Below are 20,009 nucleotides of genomic sequence, written 5' to 3' on the forward strand. Positions count from 1 at the left end.
ACTCTGTTTAAAGGGGTTGTTCTGCTGTCGTGAGGAGAGCAAATTTGGGGGTAGGGGCCCTAATACAGTGACCCAGGGAGACACGATGGCAGCTTGGGTTAAGGGGGCGGTGGTGGAACGTGGCCATGCTCTGAAGGCAGAGCTGACAGAACTTGCTAGGGCTTGGCTGTGGGCTGTGATGGAAACAGGAGGAGTCGTGGTTAAGGGAGGAGCACCGAGGAACGCAGGGCCAGGGAACGCTCCGTCTCCAGCTGGCGCTGGGTCACAGGGAGCACTTTGTTCATAAGCCTCATCACTCACAGATACTGCTAGCTCAATATTTGTATCAAATATCACAGAATAGAAATTTGAAAGCCATTTTTTTTTAAAGAAGGGAGTGTGTCAAAGATGGCTTCTAATTTTGACTGAGCACCTGGATGAATGAATGGTGCCATTTACTGAGATGGAGCACAGTGGATGAGAAGCATTTCCAGGGGCAGAAATCAGGAGCTCAGTTTGGGCCATGTTATGTTTGAGATGCCTATTAAGACACGCAGAAACTGCTGGAAATGCAGGTCGGATCTCAGGGTAGATAGAGTTGGAGGCTAGAGAAGGGAATATGGTGGCCATGGGGGCATTCCAACATCTCCAGGTCAGGAAAAAGAGGAGAAACCAGCCAAGGAGAGTGAGCAGCAATGGCCAATGAGGGGAGGGGAGAAAGGGAGAAAAAAAAGGTACCAGGAGAGTGTGGGGCTCTAGAAGCCAACCCAAGAAAGAAATGCCTTAAAGAAGAGAAACAATCGGCTCCATCACAAGCTATTGGAGACTGACAGGAGGCCTGAAAGCTGAGCATGTTCAGTGGCATGATGGCGGCCAGGGCCCAGGTGGGGTCAGGGAGAGAGTGGGAAGAGAGTGGAAACAGAGGCCACCTCTCGGGAAACTTTGCTATAAAAGAAGTGAAGCCATGGGCGACACCTGGAGGGAGTCCAGGAGGTCCCTGGTGGCTATTTCACAAGGGAGGCAGGCAGGGTTTCTGCCCGCGAGAAGAGAGCTCATGGATCGCAGGGTGGCAGGAACCAAACACAGTGGCGTCTTCCCTCAGGGGCCTCGAGGCTAAACCTACGTTTGTAGGCCCCAGAATGTCATTTTACTAAATCCACACAATACTCTGGTGTCTTTCTAAATAGAAAGATGGAGTCCACGAGCACAACAGGTGTGACGCATGAAAGACAGTCCACAGTCCTGCTGGCTGGCCAGCCAACCACACAGCCTAAGTTCCGAACCTCCTGGTTAGGTCTGCACACACCAGCCTGTCTGCTTCCCACGATCTTCAAAACTCCCTGTCCAGAAAATCCAAGGCAGACACGGGACAGAGAAGTCTCCCTGAAGATTCTGGTGAGTTATGGGGTTTCGAGATTCAGGGATCACTGCCGGACCCTTCAAGCCTATTTGTATAATCTGCTATTTTTAAGACTGGCTGTCCAAATGGCCTGGGCCTGTTCCTCCTACCTACCCTCTTAGCCTGGACACAGGAACCACCCTCCTAGCCACGTGAGCTGTACCTTTGGGTCACCTTCCTCCCCCCATTCTCCCCCCCACATCGGATCTGCTGCAATCGCCATCACTTCACCCCCAAAGCACCTCATCAGTGCTGCCCCTCCCAGATGGCTGCTCTGTCCCAGGCCTTCTTCCCTTCTGGGGGAGTGCTGGGGACCTTCAGGGAGGCCTCTACCTGACAGCCAGGCACCTTCCCCAAAACCAAATATCACCGCCTCCCTCCCGACAGAGGCCTTTTGCTGAGCTCCCTTGGCCTTCAGGCAAAGTCTTCCTGTGTCCAGCTGCAGCCTCCTGTCCCCACCACCTCGTCACCCCCGGCTCTCTTGGATGCTACTCACCAGAGACCCTTCACCCTTTCCATGTATGACGGACTCCTCCTCCTCCTTTAAGATGTCATTCAGACGTCACCCCCTGGAAGCCCTCTACTTCTCTCCAGTCATTGTCACTTCCTCTTCTGGACCCCTGCAGCAACCAGATGCCCCCTAATTGTGTTCATCATTACCTCCGGGTCAGGAGCGGCTCCCCACTCAGGCTGGAATGCAACGACTGCTCAGGAATGCCCAGCAAAGACACCGCGAGGGGAACTTTGAGGCACAGCTCTTAGAAATGCCAGTGATTTTTGTGAACAGACTGGGTGTTCCTCCCAAGAGCTCAGGTGAAGGAATTCAGGCCCAACTTTGAAACACACCGTGAATTTGGAAATAAGGACAAAAATCAAAATAACAGCTGGAACAACAGACCTTTAATAAGTGTTTACCAGGTGCCAAACACTTTACTAGTGTGATTTCATTTAATCCTCGCAATATTTTACAGAGGAAGAAATCAGTTGAGGTATTTGTCCAAAGACGCACAACTTAGAAGTGGCTGTGCCAGGCCTTGAACCCAGACTGTCTGGCCCCAAAGCCATACTCTGGAGCATCACAAAGAGCTGTTCTCAGTGAGGATCTGCAGTGAAAAGGGGCTTGCCTCAGAATTCCCTGGCAGGCACTGAAGTAACTGCGTGTTGAGCCCGCCCTTCAGGGACGGGGAGCACTATACCCAGGAAGCCCTGGAAGCAGGATTCGGCATGGCCCCTGTCCGGGTGCCATACTCAAGCTGGTGAGATTGGTGGGCAAGGACCACCACCCCAGGGCGGGCCAGAAACTGCGGCTCTGGGGCTGCTTGCAAAAACCATGGTCCTGCAGGTGGCTTGTCTGCTGAGGCTGACCGGGGTGGGCCAGGGGAGAGCAGTTGTACCTTCACTAACGCTTTATTCCCTAATTCTTTATCGGCAAGCAGCTTCACACCTTACATTGTGCCAGGCTGGGAGCTGGACTCCACACACCCCTAAATAAACAGGCTGTCCTTCCCCTGGGTTTGGACACTCCCCCACCATCATGGCACCTCTCGCACAGCCTGGTCGGAATCTGCTATGTACACATCTGGCTCCCTGCTCAACTGTGACCCCCTCCAGAGCCAGGGCTTGTGTCCCCAGGCCCAGCTGTGCAGGTGCACAGACCCCTTGCTGATGGGATGAGATGGGCCCAGGGAACCCGGCCTGCATGTGGAGGGCGTGAGGCTCAGTGGATGAGAAACCAACAGAGGACTCAAGGCACCCACGGGGTCACACATGTGACCACACCCAGGCTCCTCCGAATGCAGAGTGAGAAACTGAGGCCAACAACTCAGAACCCTCAGACTTTAGTGTCAGGGACACCAAGAAAAGACGCTCAAGAAGGGACAGTACCCACTTCTGTTAAGGGACGTGAGGAGACTGGAAAGCAGCGGTGGAAAAGGCGGTGGGTGTCCTTGGGGAATCGCAGCTGCAGCTCCCTCACCCCCACTTCCCCGCCCTGTCGTGTTGTCAGAGTGATGTCACCTGGATTCTTACAGGGGAGGAAGTGAGCCGCCCCAGGCTACTTTAAACAGAGGGGGAAGGGCCCGGTCTAGAGCCAGGTCCTCTGGTTGTAATGCGGCCCTGAAGCCACCACAGGACCAGGTGAACGGAGCATGGGAAGGAAGGTACTTATTCAGATCCCCACTACCCAGACTGCTTCCTGGGGCCCAGGAACAGGTGTGCACACGGAAGCACATGGGGGTCCATGGAGGCCGGAGGGGAGCTGCCCCAGCCAGGGGGAGCCCCTGTAGTGCCACGGGCCTCATCTTCTGCAGATCAGCGACTGCCCTCTCCTCTCCTCCTCTTCTTTCCCCTCCCCTCCCAGCAGAGGAAAGCAGTAGACAGAGCCAAGAGGCTGCGTAAATCACAGGAATTAGCGGGATTAGCACAATTTCTGGGTAAACACCAGGCGCCCAGGGTCCCAGGCAGCCACTTTCACTCTCTCAAGTTCCACCGATCAGAGGCATATGTCTCAGCTTCATCCACAGCTTTACCTGGGCCTCCAGAGGCCAGCTGGGGACAGCAAGGCAGCTGGGCTCAGGGTTCCAAGACCTCAGCCGGGGGTTGTGATGGTCTGTGCTGGGTACTTCTCACAGACTCCACAAAGGGCTCCAGGGCAAGAGGGGCCGGGAGCACAGCCTTACCAGGGGGAGGAGAGTGATAGCCGGCTGTGTGTGCTTTCTCCCTTCACCTAGGAAACTCACACTGCTCTAGCACGTCCAAACAACTCAAGGGGGGAATGCAACCACACTGCCGGATTCCACTAAGGGAAGGGGGAACATGGGCCCGGAGCCAGCAGGAGCTCCTGCCCATCAGGAGGCTGCACACAGGGTGCCTGCCCCCCGGGACCTCGGCATTCCCGGCTTCACTGGCAGCACCAGAAAGCTCCGGAGGCGCTCCTGGGCCTTCTCTGGAGACTCTGATTCCAGGGGTCTGAGTGGAGGGTGAATTTTTTTAAAACGTTCCATGGTTATTAAACCACAGGCAGGTTTAAGGAAAACTGCACGGTGTGCTCATAAGGTTGCTTCCAGACACAACTATGCAGAACAAATAATTTATAAGTTCCAATTACAGCAAAGCCACACAACTTGAATGGAAAAAAAATACATTTTTGTCTTCATTCATTTGGAACCAGAAGTTGGTGTCTCCTTTGGGCATGAATGTGGGCACCAAGCCCCCGGCCCGTGAGCCTGGCAGCAGCACACATCACAGATGTGTCCACTCCACCTCACAGAAATGGCGGCACTCGCACTGAAGGCCGTCCTCAGAGCCCCTGACCTTGCCAGCAGAGAAGCACGTGTTACTACAGCCCAGCTGTGGTGCCTTTGTCATTTCCTCATTGTGGTCAGTACAACTGGTTTCTTTCATAATCCTATGCCTTTTAGTCTAGGCATACACGGCATTCTGAGAATATTCTGAGGAGGGGGTCTATGGCACAGAAAAGGTTAAAAACTCTGATTAAAAAGACTGACTTGAAGAATAAATTAATTATCAGAGCAGAATGAGAGAACCACTCTGAAACCTGCCGTCCCAGACACCCCCCACCACCTGGCCGCTTTGAACTCCTCTAACGAGTGAGTCACAGGAATTAGAGCATCTTCCCCGGGCGAAATCAATCTCCAGGAGAGAGATGAAACCTCGCCCCCCAGCGATCGCAGCCACGCCAGGGCCGTGGTGTTCTCACCTCCTGTCTGATCTCAGCCATGTGGCATGCATGCCAAAGCCCCGCATGCACGGGCACGCAGGGGCACACACAACATATAGGAACAACCACAACCACATACAGTTACACACGCGCGTGCACACACACACAGACCACATGCACACCACATCATACAGAGTTACACCTGTGCCCTGAGCACACACACACACAAGGTCACACATGCGTAGTCACACACCACACGCACATGTACTCACACACATAGCCACATGTGTGTACTTACATAAGAGATGTACACAATCACATGCACATGTATGTGGACAAAGCTACAAACTCACACACACATACATACAGATAATAAACACCCGCCCTGCCTTGATCACAGAATTATTTTTAAGATCAAATGAGATAAAACACCTGAAAAGTTCCTGGAATGAAAAACACACTGCCAATGCAGCACAGATTAAAGGTAACAATTATAACCTCATTATAACTAAAAAGAGAGCAGGACCCTCTCCCTCTCTCAATCTCTCTCCTGGCCCCAAGGTCCCAAGGGCTCATCCTATATCCTCCCTAAGTGGCTGAGCACCAATCATTTCATCTCCCATCACCTCAGTGTTGCCATCTGCAAAATGGACATTTTAAAGGGTGCTCCCAACCTAAGGGACACAAGCCCAGCCCCACAGTGCATGGGGGGAGGGGCCTGACTCCCTGTGTGGGAGGCATGAGGGAGCCGGACACGTGCTCTGCCCCACCGCCCCGCCTGGTTTAAGACTGATACTCACTCTTCCACCTTATAGGAGGAACGAAGGTGGGTGAGGTGAGGGTTCCATAGGACCGCGTTAAGCTAGGGATACTCTGCCTGCCCTCATGGCCAGGAACAAATAATCCTATGCTTAAATATGTACGCATTTTATTCTCCGTGGGAGAGCCTGTTTGTGCTCGACCAGTGTGATCTACGTCGCAGTGGCTTTGGCCATGTCCTTTCCCCTCTCTGAGCCTCCATTTTGCCCTCGAACATGGGGCATCCTCCCGACCTCTCAGGTTGTGGAGAAGACACCCTTCCTGGCACAGTCATTAACACAGTACTGCAGCAGCGCCACAGACATCTGGTCCTCAGTGGAGTCTGACCCAGGGATGGCCCGCAGAACCTCTGCAGGCAGGCTCGTTTTACCAAAAAGGGCCACCTTCTGTGGGGGCCCCAGGAGAAGGCCGGGGCTTCTTCTGGCTACACATGCCCGTCTGTGGGCACTCAGGCCTAGGCGACACCTGTCTCCAACTTCTCTGTCCTCTGCCTTGTCTCTGTAGGTCAAACCAAAGCCTTTATGAAAGGGTTCCACGCAGGCTCAGCAGCACACTTGTTGACACTGTGACTACAGGGGCTGCAGGCCTGGGGCCAGGCAGGGCTCATGGACATGTAACTGACCTCCCACCACCAGAGTGGGGCAGGGGAACTGGCCTGTCACAGGCCTCGTCTCCTGGCTCCTATCCTTTCTGGTGGCCCAACACCAGGAGGGGAACCACACAGCTCCAGCCTGGCCCAGCCCCTCTTGCACCACCCTGGCCTGGGGTTCCTACAGACCCCTGGAGAAAGGGAAAACTCACGAGGGGAACCAGAGCCTGCAGAAGACATTTGGATCCTGGCCTGGCCACATATGGGGAAAAAGGCCAGGACATGGGGTCCCAGCGGCCCTCACCCCATGGAGCGTGATGGGCATACACTCCCTTCCAAGGTGATCAGGAACCAAGGTGATCGGGCTGCCAGTGTGTGAGGCCCTGGCACACAGTAGCTGCCCCGTCTCTAGATGAGCTTGGCACACAGCCTGGGGCCTGCCTGCTGCCCAGCAGGAGGTGAAGACAATGAGGAGAGACAATTCCAGAAAAGAATAAAGAATTCTTTTGAAACACTTCCCCCCGCCATGATATACCATGAGGGGCCCTTGATCCTGTCTGACTCAGAAGAAGAAGGGTCCCCTCAAAAAGTCTCCATCATTCCTTGGACCTCCCCTCCCCTGCCCAGGGGTATCCCTGCACTGGGACACTCATTATCAGAGAGAGAAAAGATCAGAACCTTTAAGCACCTGGAGGTACCCACACCAGGCCAGCAACACTCATGTTATCGCACTGCCTGCCATGGTTACCCCTGAGGGGCCAACATCATGATCCTCATTTTACAATAAAATGGACCCAGAGAGGGTAAGTAACCCAGCCAAAGTCACAGAGCTAACGTGCGGTAACACTGGTGTCCCAATGTACTCGTGAGTCCATAGGATTCTGAAGCCCACACACTTTCTATTTTTTCCATCACAACCAAATTCTTTGAATAGGTAGATGCCAGTCACATGCAAGGAATACCATAGGTGTATGGTATAGTTTGTAGCGAGTTCATCAAAGGCTGGAGCAGTATATACTAAATACCAAATAAATAGCAGAGACTTCATGCCCGTGGGAGCTCAGTGAGGGAGGGCTACTGACTGCCGAGGTCAGAGGGGCTTCCAGATGACCATCAGCTCTGCCCTGCGGCTTCAGGACAGGGAATGAAAGGCCTTGAAATTGGCCCTGAAGAGAGGAGAGGTGAGCGCACTCCATGGGCAGGGATGGCATGAGCACGTTACCTTGGCACTTTCTGGAGAGAGAAAAAAAAGGAAAGTGTTCCCACAGGGAGAACAGAGCAGGAGATAAACCAGGTTGAAGGGGAGCTGTGGGGGCCAACGGGGTTTCGGGGGAGGGCAGACCTGGGGAGACTGAGGTTTAGGAAGCACACACCTCCTTGCCTCCTGGTCGCCGACACACTTCTGCCGCACAACCCGGCCAGCCTGGCTCCCACAATCCGAGCTGCTTCCAGGCGCTCAGACCAGAAGCCTGGAGCGTGGAGGCAAAGCCCTCACCCTCCCACTGTGGCAAGGGGTAGGCACCACCCAAACAGCACTCTCCTCGCGGGTTCACCGGCCACTCTATCACTCCCTGAACATACGAAAGCTCCTTCATTTGCCCAGGCCCTGGGCTTGCTGGTGTGCAGGAAAACAGATAATTAACCCTAATTCACTGACTTGCTGGGCCGGAACAGCAGCCAGCTCGGCCCAATGGGAAATGCAGGTATTCCTGCGGCAGCCAGCCTCAGATACGGGGAGATGCGAATCAGGACTGGAGCTGCGCAGGAGGCTTTGTTTTTTCCTCCTGGGTTGGTAAGAGGTACGTTGTGAATGACACCTCAGATGGCATCACAACTTCCATTCGCTTGCACTCAGGTTTATTCCCTGAAAATACCAGGCCATCTCCATCCCCCCTGCCTTTGCGTCCCCATGCTTTACTTCCTAGAACATTCTTTCATCTCTGCTCTACCCAAGGAAGCCATGCTTTAAAATCTGGCAAACCTGCCCTAATCCTATTAGGAGCTGCTTGTGCTGCTTCTGAAATGTTACAACACTCCTGGCACATCAGCAGTTGGCACGTTCAGAAGGAACACGGTAAGTACAGACTCTGGAGAAAGAAGGCCCATGTTCAAATCTCATCTCCACCTAGAGTTATTGAAAAGAACCAACTTCTCCCGAAGCCTCAGTTTCTTCATCTGTACAATGGGTATGACAACAGTACAGGCCTGGCACACATGAGTGCCCAGCTCAAACGTTCCCACATTATCATCGCCGCAACCTGGGCAAGACCACCACCCACCTGCCTGCCTGCTGGGGCAGAAGACCTGTCCTGAGCAGTGCTGGGGGACCAACCCACCCACAAGAAGCCTGTCCAAGACTGGACAAGGCAGCCTGTCACAGCCCCTTTCCACCCTCTCCCTGCCCCTCCTCCACCCACCCAAGCACCTCTGCCTCTGGGGTCTAATGTGAAAAGTCTGAGGTTGGCACCTTTTTGAAATGTGCCGTCCTACTGAATTGCAAATGCCCATTATGCATCCCTTTCCTCTGTGGAGTCTCAAAGCTGCAGAAGCCTCGAGGGCTGGGGTCTCTCCCTGACACTCCCCACCAGCACACTGTCAGCACAGGCATGCTCCCAACTCAGCTCCTTGAGAAGACTGCCTTCGGGGAGGCGAACAAGGGGCCACTGTGCGCCTGCCCAGCCAGACCTAGATATTTTAACAGCTGCATTGTGTGTTTCTGAGGCGCGATTCCTAAGCGGGGAGGAAAAACAAGCTTCGCCTCTACACCGAGGAGGGAAAACAGACCGCCCTGGGCAGGCTGCAGGCAGTGGGAAGGCCTGCACAGGGGCCCAGGGCTGGGCAGGGCATGGCCGGGAACAGACCTGGCACACAGGAACCAGGGCACCAAGGACCCTGCAAGGGTCCCCTTAATCCAAGACTGCGGAGGGGGAGAGAAGGGAGGACAGAGGCCCAGTGAGTGGAGAAAAATCCCAAAGGAAGCTCTAAAAAGGGAAAAAAGCACAAGAAAGATGGGGAGGTGTCCACAGAACAAAGTCCAAATCTCACCTTGGGATCCACCCCACCCACCCCTCCAGGCTCATTCCCCCCATTCTAAGCTAACCCAGTTCCCCACCCAAGTGTGCTAATATGTCTCCCCGTCTGGTCACACTGTTCCCTGGGCCTGCAGTGCAATTTCCCCAAAGCCCTCCCTGCCAACACCCCCACCCCCCACCGGGCCAGGTTAGGGGGTCAATCCTGTCCTGTGCCCTCCTGAGGTCAAGCTCCACATCACTGCAGTTGTGTTTACATGTCTGTTCCCTGTTATGCCCGCCCCAGATGCAGGCTCAGTCAACATTTGTTGACTAGCTCTACACAAATGCTCTCTGGCAATTAAGCCTGCAAGAATCCTCCTCTTCTGTGAGCCTCCCCTCAGGCCCCCATCCCCACAAGGTCAGGGTGCCACCTGTGATCCATCAGCACTCTAGGGGTGGGGGGGTCTGAGGGCCAGGTAGAGGATGACATAGGTTCTTAGGTTCTTAGGTCAGGGTGGGGAGTGGAGGGGGTGCTGTAAACAACGCTAATGTCTGCATGTCTGCCGCAGGCAGCAGCTGCCAGCACTTCAGAGTTTCAGGGTAACATTCTACTGGCATATGAATGCAGCCCTTCCCTTAAAGTGTAAACTCCTTGAGAGCAAAGACTACGTGCCTCGTGCTTAGCACGCGAGTCTGTAAATGACTGAGCACCTACTATGCTAGAGGCACACATCCTTTTCAAGATGAATAAAAACTCAAGTGTTTGCTGCTTTAAAGGTGCATTTTGAGCCCCGATACACTCAAAAGGGCTGTTTTCTCCTAGTGGAAATGTAGGCTGGGGAGTGGCATTGGGGGGTCAGAGGCACGGTGCCGCTGCCTTTCCCATGTCCTTCTAGTCGTCACCCAAACCACAGCCTCTAAGGGCTCATGGGGACCCGGCCTTTGCCCAGGTGGGAGGAGGCAAGGTTGCAGACCAAGATCAAATGTCACCTCTTCAAACATCTTGATGTAAGTGACCCAAGTCACAGAGGCTGTTCTGAGGAGGTGGCTGGCAGGGGGCACTGGGACTCGTCGAGCCCACCCAGAGGTGAGAGAACCTCGGTTTGCGTTCTCTGCTTTAGTCCTGCTGAGGACCCTTGAGATTTTGAGGCTGCCTCACAAGGAGCCACTCTAGGGCTCCAACCACACATTCCTAACCCCTGTGCTCTTCTCACTCTGATCCTGGAGGCTGTCACCAAAACAAAGGCCTCCAGAGGTCATCTTGTCCAGCCCCCTGACCAGGCAGCTCAGATACAGAGCAGTCCCTTGCCAATGATGCAAATGGACTGTCCCCAAGCTCCTTACCAGAGTGAGCCGCAGCCAGCTAGTCCCAGCTGACAATAGCACTCCCCCAGCCCCGACTGCACCAACTCGATGTGCAACTTTGGGTAAGTGTCCCCCCATCTCTGGGCTCAGCGTCCCACCTGTGAGATGGGCCGGCTGGACCCCCCAGGTACTGTGTGTCACGCCACATTTGGTAGAAACAGGAATTCTGGCGTGCAGGGAGCACAGACAGGATCCAAGCAAACAGGCCCGAGCCAGCTGCATCCATGAACCAACAACTGTATACTGAGTACCAACACTCTCCAAGGCCTGAGGTCACCCTCTTCATGGGTGGTGCTGGGCCTCGGGTAGGGGCAGGGCAGGGCAGGGCTGGGAGGGCTGGCTGCAGACTCGGGCGGCTGCTCTGCCTCTCAAGGCTCTGGGGAGAACCCGGCGGGTGGGTGGCCTGGCACCCTGGTTCGGTGTGTGCAGCACCCTGCTCTGACTTGCCTAGCCACGGCCCTCCCCACCTTCCAGGCGATGCCCGCACCCAGCCCTTCTGTCTGTGCCTCTGCCAGGCTCCTTTCCCCGGACTCTGCCAACAACCAACGGCCAGCACCGCCCTGGCGAGTGAAGTCAACAAGAGTATCCTGCCTTCGGCCGGCATCCTAGTGCCTGAGGTGGCAGGAGGGCACCCCAGGCCCACGTGCTAAGTTGCCCTTGGGTAAGCCTCAACCCTGCGCAGTCCCAGGCTCTCCCAGACCTTGCTCTTCCTCCTGCATGCCCCGGAGCCTATGTGCCCTTCCTGTCTCCTGGTAGTCTCACATCCCATCCTAAACCAGGTGTCTGGGCCCCAGGCCTGGTGACCTGACACCAACCCAGCCCTGTGTGTGTCAGCAGCAGCCTGAGTACTTGCCCACTCAGGGAGGCGAGGGATGTTCCAAGGGCTCCATGACTTGGGACAAACACGAGATTCTTCATTCAGGTGGCACACATTCCTGAGGACCTACTGTCTGCCAAGCCTGAGGCTGCCACCTTGACTACAGAGGTGAATTAAACACAGTACTCCCAGAGCTCCCAGCCAAAGAGGGGAGATAGTCAGCAAGGGAAATAACAGTGATGACCCAGGATAAGCTTCTTAATAGAGAGTTAAGCTCAGGGGGCTGTAGGAAGTCTTGGCTAGCCTGAGGGCAGTCAGGGAAGGCTTCTTGGAGGAAGGGGCAAATAGGATTTTCAAAGAGAGGACAGGTCAGGTCCAGAATGGTCTGTTAAAGCAGAGGGGACCACAGCAGATGGAGGGCAGCATCTGGGCAGTGAGCAGGAAGCAGAGCAAGTGAGAGGTTCTGAGGATCTGAGTCCTGGAAGTCAGTGCCCAGCAGACAGTAGGCAATCACCCTTGGTGGTCCCCAGGACCTGTGGGAAAATATCCAAACTCCACATCTGGGCACCTGGGGAATCCCTGCATCAACGCCAGCAACTCAGACCTCAGACTCTACTTGGGGGTATGTCCAGAAGTCTGCAACCCCCAGACCCTGTCTCTGCACTCACACTCTTTCCCCAGAAACAACTGTCCCCTCAGCGCTCCCTGATTAACTCCTGCTTACACCTTTCACACTAAGGCCAGTGTCGAATGTCTCCCAGCCCTCCGCCCCCAGGCTGGCAGTGCTGCCTCCGGTCCCCATGCCAGCCTTGTGTGTCCATCACAGCTGTTCAGCTCTGCGTGACCATCTGCACCGAGTGGGGCGGCTCTCTCCCTGGCGCTCCAGCCCAACACACCACTGCCAGGTTCACAGTCAGTATCCCATAGAAGTGCGTTCAGGGAGAGCTGTCGGATTGAACCCAGTGATCTGAATCAGCTGCCTCCTGAACTGTCCCCACACCATGCCCACTGTGGTCGCCACACAGGAGACAGCTGCTGAGGGTTCTTTAACTGACTCCGAGAACCTAACAGAAAGAGGCAGCCTAGCTGGTCGCTGTAGCTTAGAAGGTGCCAGACAGAACTCACTAGCTAAAATAAATAAATAATGTTTACTCACTACCTGAAATTCTACCATTAGAGAGTCACTTCTTTGACACTTTTTAGTTTTCAAGAATAGCCTATTGAAATGCAAACTGCCCTAGAATAAGGCCAGGCCTTCCGTGATTATCACCTACATACAAAGTTCCCTTCCCTAAGCAGAGGGAGGAGGAGGGAGGAGAGTCAGGGGACACGGTGCCAAAAACCCTGCACTGTTTTGCTGTCGGCTGTCCTTGGCTCTGACTGCAGGTCCACACCCTCCTGATAAAAGGAACGCGTCTCTCTGCTTGTTCCTGCACTTCAGCGTTTCTTGGCATGACACCATATGCAAAATTAAGTGGCTTTGTACTGTGTGCGGCTGGTTCTCCTTCCCTCCTTTGGATGAAGCTCTCCAAGGCACACTCAATCAAGCCCTTTTGTTCCCTGGGCCTCTGGAAGGCTTCCGGAGAGGAAGTGAGAGTGCTCTTTAAAGCCCAAATCTCCATGAAGCCCCACGATCAGTGTCCCCACCAGCCCCACCAGCCTGGCCTGACTGTGAGTTGGAGTGCCACAGGTGAGCTCGGCTTCTCCCCAACCAGGACTGTCCCTGGGAAGATGCTCATGGACGTCCCCAGCCCGTGTAAGAGAGGCCAGCGGACACATGGGACTTCCTCAAATGACGGGAGTCTCCAAACTGACAAGAAGCCACAGAGAAGATAACAGGTGTGGGTGCCGTTGGCCACTGTCACCCAATCATTGATTACGAGGAGCTGCATCCAGTGAGCATCTGATAATCGTAAGGCTTTGCTCCCCAACTTTGGGTCTACCCATTCAGAGGCACTTCTCCAGGTCCTGGACCCCATGCCTCCTTCCTCGGTGGCACCATGCGAGCCCCTCCAGTCAACCACCTGCTGAGGCGGACGCAGTCCACCAAGGGAGGCTATCAGGCAGGGAGCCACGTGGAGGGCCCAGCGAGTCCACCTCCTGTCCCACTCAGGAATCCTCTGCGCAGTGCTTCTCAACTCGGGGCAAATTGGCGCCCCCCAGAGGACGTTTGGCAATGTGCAGAAACTTCTTTAATTGTTTCCAACTTGTGCTACTAGCAGCTCGTGGCTAGAGGCCAGGGACGCTGCTAGACATCCTACATCGACCAGGACAGCCCCCACCACAGAGCACTATTTAGCCAAAATGTCTATGGTGTCAAGGTCGAGAAACCCTGATCTAGAATATTCTCGACACTTCCTCATCCAACTTCTGCTTGAATACAACTCAGGGACGGGGAGCTCACTACTGTTTGCTATAAGGAAAGGCAGTGTGAGGAAGCACTGGGTCTGAAGCAGGGGTTGGCCTCTTGCTGGAAACTATGGGCAAGTGACCCAGCTTCTACTCACCGCACAATCGTTCAGGGGAAAATGGACCGAGAAATCTGATGTTCCAAGATAGTTATAAATGAGTTCACTAGTACAGCACCTCAGACACGAAAGGCACTTCAACCACAGGAGATGCTCTGCTTTTAGAATACACTAGAGAGCAGAGCTCTAGCTACCACTAACAATTGCTGAATGTTCACCACCACCTGTAAAAACATCTGCTAAGCCCCTGGACTGTCTCACTGACACTGTCACAAGTGAGAAGGGACAAGTGAGATGGTTACGGCAAGGTTAGCTAAAGGTAGAAAACCTGGCGGCAACCCTCATGTTAACAGGAGGAAAATCATTTTTAACACATATCAGTATAACATGAAGCAACACCATGGGAACACTATTGCAGCTACTTTAGGTCAATATGCTAGAGAAATATAGAAATGCTTAAGAGCTATATTGAAATATAGAAAATGAAACAACGTGGAATGCACACTATACCAACAATAAGGAGAATGCACAGAGCTGCAAGAGAAAGACAATATTTAGGGGGAACATCTTATGTTAGGATGATGGGATTTGGAGTAATGCTGGATTTTGGCAATGTCCTTTAATGTAAAGGTTATACTGCTTTTCCCATTAAAATGTTATTTATTAATGACTGTAGAGAAAATAATAGAAGAAAGTACAAGTCTAGCCCTGCTTCCGACCATGAAGGAAACAGGTACAGGAGAAATGTCAGGTGGCCATGTCCTCTGCCGGTTCCGAAAACAGCCCTCCGGGGTTTTCTGCTCCCTGGGCTCTGACCCCAAGAGGGTAAAGGAGGAAGGTGTGCCCACCCACCTCCGCTGCCAACAGAGTGGACTCTCCTTTCAGTGGTCCCAGAGCAAACTCCACTCCCTACAACTTCACTCTGAGTTGTCATCCCCTCCCTCTTTTCAGAGGAGGACAGAAGTGAGGCAGTGGAGACGCAGCCCTAGGTCTGACCACTTTCCACAGCCCCCACTATGTCCAGCATCCACTAGGCTGCCTGGCTCCCCATCCCAAGTGAGGACCCACCCCTTCAGGGGCCAAGAAACTGGGCTGCAGGATTCCCTCCTGATGAGTCTGCAGCCCGGAGGCCTTGCCCCAGGCTGGCCCCAAATCTTGGGGAGCACCAAATTAAATTTACCAAAAATATTTTCAAAAACCTCTCAAAACTTCAATCTCACCACAAGAACAGACAGGCACTCCCTCTACACCTCCCCTCCTACGGAGGGCCCACTCCAGTCGTCCCCACTGAAAATGTTTAAAAGCTGAGAATGGTACTAGCTGCTTTATTTTTCCTTTTGCTCGGCCACAGCACCAGAGCCAGTGCGGTTGAACCATCCCTGCCTACCACTCAGGCCCCACGAGGGCTGGAGCACAACCAGGTACCGTAGAGCCTGTGTGAGACCCTGCAAGGTGGAGGTAGACCCACTGAACCCCAGTCCACCCTCCCCTCCTTGTTTCCAGAAGACAGGATGGCCAGAGTGCCTGCTACAGAAGGGTCAGACCAGAAAAGGCAAGAGTGGAGATGATTTGGACAAATGAAGGCAGGAGCTGGCATTAAGGAAAAAAACACCCGCTTCCTTCCTCAAAGGGGACTGGACATGCCTTATCACCTCCCCCAAAGCAGATGAGGGGATCCCAGGAAGGATAATGAGTTCGGGGAACTCGTTGACACCCTTCACAGAACGACAGAATCATTAAGGGGAAAGAAGAGCCCCCAATAATAAAACTGAGAGTACCATTCCTGCCACCAGTGGCCAAGCGTCCCATCCATAGCTGCTGGGTGCCTGCGAGGCCGAGCCAGTACCCCTCGCAGGGAGAAACTGCACTCACAGAGATCCGCCCACATCCAGAGCTTCCTGGTGCAGACGTGAGTGCTCCTTCCCACAGGCCCCTGCCCTTCCTTACCTGGTATCTTACCTCCCCCTCCGCAGGCTGAAATGCCACCTCTAAGAGGCTGGCTGTCTGGGTTTTGTTTTTCCGGTTCCCTGAGGCTTTGTTAAAATGGTGATATCTTTGAGATACCTAGAGGAAAACTGAGGTGGGGGGTAAACACCTATTGGGACACTTCTCATGTAGGAGTCCCTCACACGTCACCTCACGTCAACCTCCTTTGCACGTTGACCTCCTGTGACAGTAGCACTATTAGGATCCCCATTGCAGACGGGGCTAAAGGCTGAGCGGCTGAGCCCCACCGGGCGGAGGCTCCGAGAGGCCAGCAGTTAGGGTGCAGTGCAGAGCAGTGCCATGCAATCAGCTGTGTCCAAGCCCCGTCCTGTTCTCCTGGGGACTCATCACACCCGCCTCATCGGAGGCCTTGCCCGCATTCCTGCCCACTCAGCAGACTGACCCTCAGTGAGGGTGGCAGGCTGGAGGGGGCCAGGCTGGGCAGCCCCTGAATGCCTGGCCCCTGCTGGGCGCTTAACTTCTATTCTCTCATCTGCCCCTCCCGACAGCCCAGAAACAGGCACCATCGTCTCTCCTTTTCCAGTGGAGGAAACGGTGGCAAAGGGAGGCTTAAGCCAAGTACAAGAGGTGTGTGAGTTGGATGCATTCAAGGCATTCAAGACTCAGGTGCCCGGGGGCACAGGGTGAGCTACCTCTAGGCCTCAGGACAGCTGGGGATGTCACGATTGCAGCCAACAGCCTGACAGCCATGGGAGGAGGTGGGGTGGGGGTCACGGCAATAGCCTCCTGAGACTGTACATTGCTCAGAAATGCATCAGAAACCCTCCAGAGAGCTCAACACCAGGTTTCCCTGGGAGAGGGGAACTGTGCTCTGTGAGCCTTCTCTGCCACAAACTGCTTGGAGAATGCACTTCTCTCTCTGGGGCTCGGTTTCCACATCTCTAACATGGGCCTATCAGAATAAATAACCTCAGGCCTCCTTGAGCAGGACCTTACACGCTGGAACCTAGGTCCCAAGTGAAGAGGAGCCCCGAGCAGAGCAGGAGGGGGAGGTGGTGCCAGCGCAAAGGAATTCGGGGGCTGAGAGATAAGCCTAGTGGAGCTAGACCCTGAGCCCACAGGCTCAGCTCACGGGGCACTAGGGGAGAACCAGGAGGGAGCCGAGGCCTGCCTGCCGGCTCTGCTCCTGGCACATTTCCGGGTCTGTGGGCCAGGCCCTGCGGACACAAAGAGGACCTTTGGCACCTGCCACCCAGTGGAGCCTGCCCTCAGGGCACTCACAGCAAAGACGACAGGTAGCAGTTAGGAAAGGGGAGATGGGTGCTGAGAAGTGCAGGTGGTAGGGGACACAGCTGGAGAGCAGAAGAGCAGAGTGGGCAGGACCCAGCCAGAGACAGGGCTACAGGGAGGGACAGCGTGTGTCAGGCCAGGAGTCTGGGTTTTACGCTGAAGGAACTGGGGAGCTATAGAAGGCCTTTATAAAGGGGTGAGATGATGAATGTGAATTTACACCGTGAGGCTTTGCCTCAGGATCCAAACGTCCCTCGGCACTTGCAAGCCAATGGCACATTGCAGGTGGCTCTTAGTCCTCCACAAGCCCCTGCACTACCTCTAGTGCAGGAGGCCCCGACCTTGTAGGTTCTGAACCCTGCAGGACGTACTGGCTGTGAGGGTGGGCTGGAGGGTAAGCCTACCAACAAGACCCTCACTGTAACTCCTGCTGAAGGAAGGACAGGGTCATCTATACTCAGGGTGCTGAGGGCTCACTCCCCCTCAGGCATGTGGAAGAGTCTCCCCGATGGGGACCATCAGAGAGGGCAGTGGGTGCCTGGACGAAGGGGACAGCATCATCCTGAGAGGTGACAGCTTGGCTGACATCAGGCAGAAGAGGCTCCCAGGCAGATACTGCCACTTCCCAGCTGAGGAACCTCGCGGGAGGCGTAACCTCGCAGAGCTGCAGTTTCCAGGCTGACAGTGATGCCATCTATCCCATACGCCCCCAGGCCTCTCGACCCACCATCCCCTCAGATCCCACACCGCCTACCTGCTGGAAACTCCCTGCTCCTTACGGGGAAGTGGGGTGCACGGCAGCCACCCACACTCCCCTGGAAAGACCTCCACAGGGTCAGCGTTGAGTTGTCATCTGTCTGCCTGCCTGTCTTTCCCTTCTCCCTTATCTCTCTTACTCTATTATTCATTTCTTTCCTTCCCTCCCCTTTCCCTCCCTCTTTCCTTCCTTCCTTCCTTTCTTTCTTTTTCTTTCCTCCTCCCTTTCTTCTTTCTTTCATATCCAGCAATGGAACAGACAGCTAGGGCCCCACATGCCGTAGAGATGGCTGTCTCTGTTTACCAGAAAGGAAGAATGGAAGACAGCATGTAGCTGGCGTGGCTTCCAGCGTCCTAGCTGGAGCCCTGCAATTAGACCTTGGTCTCAACACGTCTGCCTCATCTGAATTCAAGGACAGTCTTTCCAGCTGCTAAAAGGTGCCCATGTGTGCATGTGTGTGTCAATGTGTGTGTGTGCACACCAGACTTCCCCTTTCAGTGATAACTGCTAAGTAAGGCCTGAGTAATAGGTGCCTTTCTGAGAACTGAGAAACCCAAAAGTATTTACGTACTACGAAGAAAAATAATGTTTGGCTGAATCCACATTCCTTCACCATGCAGTGATGTCTACTAGGCTGAGAAAAGATGCGTGTGTTGTTTTCTTTCCCCATTTCCCTAAACACAAACACACTCATGACACCAACACACACTCCCACTCAAACACACTCTCATACACACATATACACTCTCTGACCCCGGTCAGCTCAGACCTGCACTCTGCCAGGTTTGGAGAGGAGAACTGAGCACGAGGGGCCAGGCCTGCACAGTAGTTAGGAGCAAGGATTAGGGGTCAGACCATCTGAGAGTCTAAGCACACCCTGCCCCTCATTTGCTGTGTGCCACTGGCAAGCTAGTTAACTTCCCCGGGCATCAGTTTCCCCCGTGTAAAGGGTGAGTTAGACGAGGGACATGGTACGCCTCGCACAGACAAAGCCCTCAGTGAATGCGAGCCATGATTGTTACTGAGCCACAAGCGTGTAAATCCGCTCACTGGGCAGGAAGATGGAGACACCTTGGGCCCAGGTGATCCCGGCAACGGCTCCAGAGCCCCCAGATCTTGATTCAGGCGGGTCCATTTCAATTCCTTCTCCAAGTCAGGTGTGTGGACTTGGTGGCACTTCTGTGCCAAGCACCAGTGTTCTGAACCTCAATGCCTGCGATTTGTAAGGCTGCCCAAGGGGCCTGTTAAGGCAGAAACTGGCTACAGAAATTCCTGGCCCCACTGCTCAGCCCGGGCCACGTGTCACTCACACCCTTGGGCAAGACCCCTGGCCAGCAGGATTCACAGGTCACGCTTTGTCTCTGGAGGCAACGGGACCAGCCAGCCTTTCCAGATGGGACCGTGAGAAAGTGGCTCACCTTCCTGACCACAGTTCCCTGATTCATAAAAGGGAAGAATACTGTGCTGATTTCATAGCGGGGAGGTCTGTCCATCCGTCTGTCTGTAAACACTTCACACGGCAAGGGCACATAGTGCTCAGCACAGCCCGGGCATCTGACGGCACACAGCAGACAGCACCTTGGTTTTTATTTTATACAGGGAAGGGCGTGCACGCATGAGGAGATGGAGTGTACGCTGTTCCCTGGGCCCCGTGCTGCCCTGGGAACCTGGCTCCTGGGACAGTCACTGTGGGGCCTCTTAACCCAGATGTTCCACCTTCCATTTCTCCTGCCGCACCCACCTTCTCAGCCAAGGCTGCTGGCCCAGCTGCCCAAGCTGGTGCTGGACCCAGGGCTACACCTCTCCTCTGATTCACCCCAGCTCTTCCACTGGGATAACCGCAAGCACATCTCACAAAGCCTCTGGTGTTTCCCGCCCTCCCTGGTGGC

At 54.5% G+C, this 20,009-nt stretch overlaps 1 protein-coding gene across 1 annotated transcript in view; it reads right to left on the bottom strand.

The window, feature by feature from the left end:
- The window catches only part of GLI2 (GLI family zinc finger 2), a 240,939-nt gene that overhangs the window by 175,670 nt on the left and 45,260 nt on the right, over positions 1 to 20,009 (bottom strand). The window lies entirely within an intron of this gene.

Source organism: Rhinolophus hipposideros (assembly GCF_964194185.1).
Source record: "Rhinolophus hipposideros genome assembly, chromosome: 6".
NCBI classification, from domain to species: domain Eukaryota; kingdom Metazoa; phylum Chordata; class Mammalia; order Chiroptera; family Rhinolophidae; genus Rhinolophus; species Rhinolophus hipposideros.